This window comes from Frankliniella occidentalis, unplaced genomic scaffold (assembly GCF_000697945.3).
Source record: "Frankliniella occidentalis isolate FOCC.00 unplaced genomic scaffold, Focc_3.1 Scaffold183, whole genome shotgun sequence".
Lineage (NCBI taxonomy): Eukaryota > Metazoa > Arthropoda > Insecta > Thysanoptera > Thripidae > Frankliniella > Frankliniella occidentalis.
Genome location: NW_026267309.1, coordinates 85,732 through 88,282, shown reverse-complemented (window position 1 = coordinate 88,282; position 2,551 = coordinate 85,732).

The following is a 2,551-nucleotide window of genomic DNA, read 5'->3' as shown; positions in this document are numbered from 1 at the left end:
TGAAATACTCCGAATTAGCGCGAAATAGCCTGAAATAATCCGAAATAGGCGGGAAATAGCCGAAATGGCAGGAGAAATAACCGAAATGGTAGGAGAAATACCACGAAATAGTCCGTACGCTACGAACCCTAGTGATTTCCCCCTCGATTGGAACCGCCGAAGGAGCCAGCACAAAGTTCCTCCAGTTCTCGTGCAAGCAGGTCACGCAGCCGTGCCTCTGTAAGTTCGTGTCGAACACTTTCAACTTCTGCATTCTTTGTTCAAACCAGAAAATACAATCGGTTTTTAATTTGTTTTCAGGCGAAGCAACGTGACTCGTTTGGATCCAAACAGGCGCCAAAATCCAAGAAAGCTCCTGGGCCTGGTGCGAGGGTTTTAAACCCTGACAAATCAACGGCTAAGAAGGTGGCAAAGTGCAACGCTGCGGAAGTAAGCATATTTTTATATTAACATATTTTTTCAGTCCATGGCAACGTTCTGGTAAAAATGTATTTTTTTATTTTTTTTTCAGCTTGGGGTGCAAAACCGAAACTCCGTAATAACGAATGTTAAGATTTTGTGCCCTTATGATGGAGCTATGACTTCTAATTGGAAGCACATCAATGAACACAAGCCTCCACTCGATGCCACTAGATTAAAAACCTATGCTCAAGGAATGTACTCGAGCAACATGAGAGGGCCATTCTTGAGAAAAGATCTCGTTCAAGGCATCATGGCGGCAGCAAACGAGGGGGAGAAAAGTGTCGAGAAGTTTGTCAACAATTTCTGCCAGGCTGCAGGTGTTGGGCTGACAGACCTCAAGGGGGAGTCAATGCCAATTTATCAGATGGACCAAGTTTTTCATCAAGACTATGTAAGTACAACAGTTGAAGCACTAAGAAACTTATTTAGAGCCCTGGTAAAGACATGTGACGACGATCTTTTTAATAGGGTATTCCGCTGCAAGCCAACCGGAACCTAAAGAAGAAAAGCATGACTGCTCGATCTGTTTCCCTCTGCGCGCTCATTGGCTGACCGCCATACAGCCACGCCATCTTTGGCCAATCACCGTTCAGGAGGAAACAGATCGGGTAGTCATGCTATTCTTCTTTAGGTTCCGATGGTGTTGTAGCGGAATACCCTATTGCAGGTTGTTCCGCCAGACCAAAGGCTGATGGTCGATCTGCAAGCAGACCTGGAGCAGCCCACAAGTGACAGCGAGTAAGGCCGGTTAGGCTAGTTAGAGCCAAGTGCTTATCTTGTTTTTCTGTGATTCATTGCTGTGATCATTGCAATAATTTGTTTGTTTTTCAGTGTACAAGCTACATATTATAAATCTTGAAATAAATTTTGAAAAAAGCAGTTACACACTAAAATATTCATTTGAAAATATTTTAGGAGTGTAACAAAAAAGCACCAGATAAGCTTCCACGTCCACGTTCGTTGGTGCTGGAAACACTTAACCAAATCTGACGATTTAGTTAGGTGGCTAAGAGAAGCTTTCTTTTTTAGCCCGCCCTTCTGCTTTGAAAAAGCTATCTAGCGGGCTTATGCAAACGATCTCGTGTGTGTCTGTCTGTCTGTCTGTGTGTCTGTCTGTTGAACTGGAAGGAGATGTGCTAGAGACTTGAAATTTTCAGGGTATCTTAAGGTCCACTCCTAGAAAACGAAACGCCTACGGCAAATCCTGGCAACCACCCCTAAGAGTGTGAATGGGGGTATCGAAGGTTCAAAAATTCTCCCAAAAAGTATTTTTGGTTATGTTCTCCTAAGGGGTAACTCGTCAAAGTAGAGCCCTTTTTGGACGAAAATTTCGTCCGTTTTGCTCTATCTCTAACCGTTTAGACGCTGGAGGGACTTTATTGACGAAAATAAGCTAAAAATTGCCATAGTGAACAATAAGAGTAGTATAGATGGGGACCTGTCACTGTCCGCTATCTTGATGGGGACCTGTCCCCCTACCGCCATTTTGATTTTTGTGCATCCCCCTACCCTCGAGGGGTGAAAAAAGGGTATCTTATGGGTGCCTAACCTAACCTAACTTATTTGAAGGGTGTCTTTTGAGCGCCTAACATAAACCTATTTTTTAAAAAAATGGTGTCTTTTGGGTGTCTAACCCAAACCTAATTTTTTAAAAATGGTGTCTTATGGGTGTCTAACCCAAACCTAATTTTTGAAGGCTGTCTTTTGAGTGTGTAACATAAACCTATTTTTTGAAGGCTGTTTTTTGAGTGTGTAACATAAACCATTTTTATGTGGGTTGTTTGAAAGGGCGACAAACTCCCACCTAAATTTTTTGGAAGTGTATCTTATGGGTGTGTAACCTAACTTTTTGAAGGATGTCTTTTGAGTGCCTAACTTAAACCTAAATTTTTTTGGAAGGGTGTCTTTTAAGCGTCTAACTTAAACCTAATTTATTTTTTTGGAAGTGTATCTTATGGATGTATAACTTAAACCTAATTTCCAATCAAAGACGTGTTCGAACTTGTCTTATAAGCGTGTAACATGAACCAATTTTTTGAGAGGGTGTCTTAGGGGTTGCTAACACAACCTAACTTTTTTGGAAGGGTGT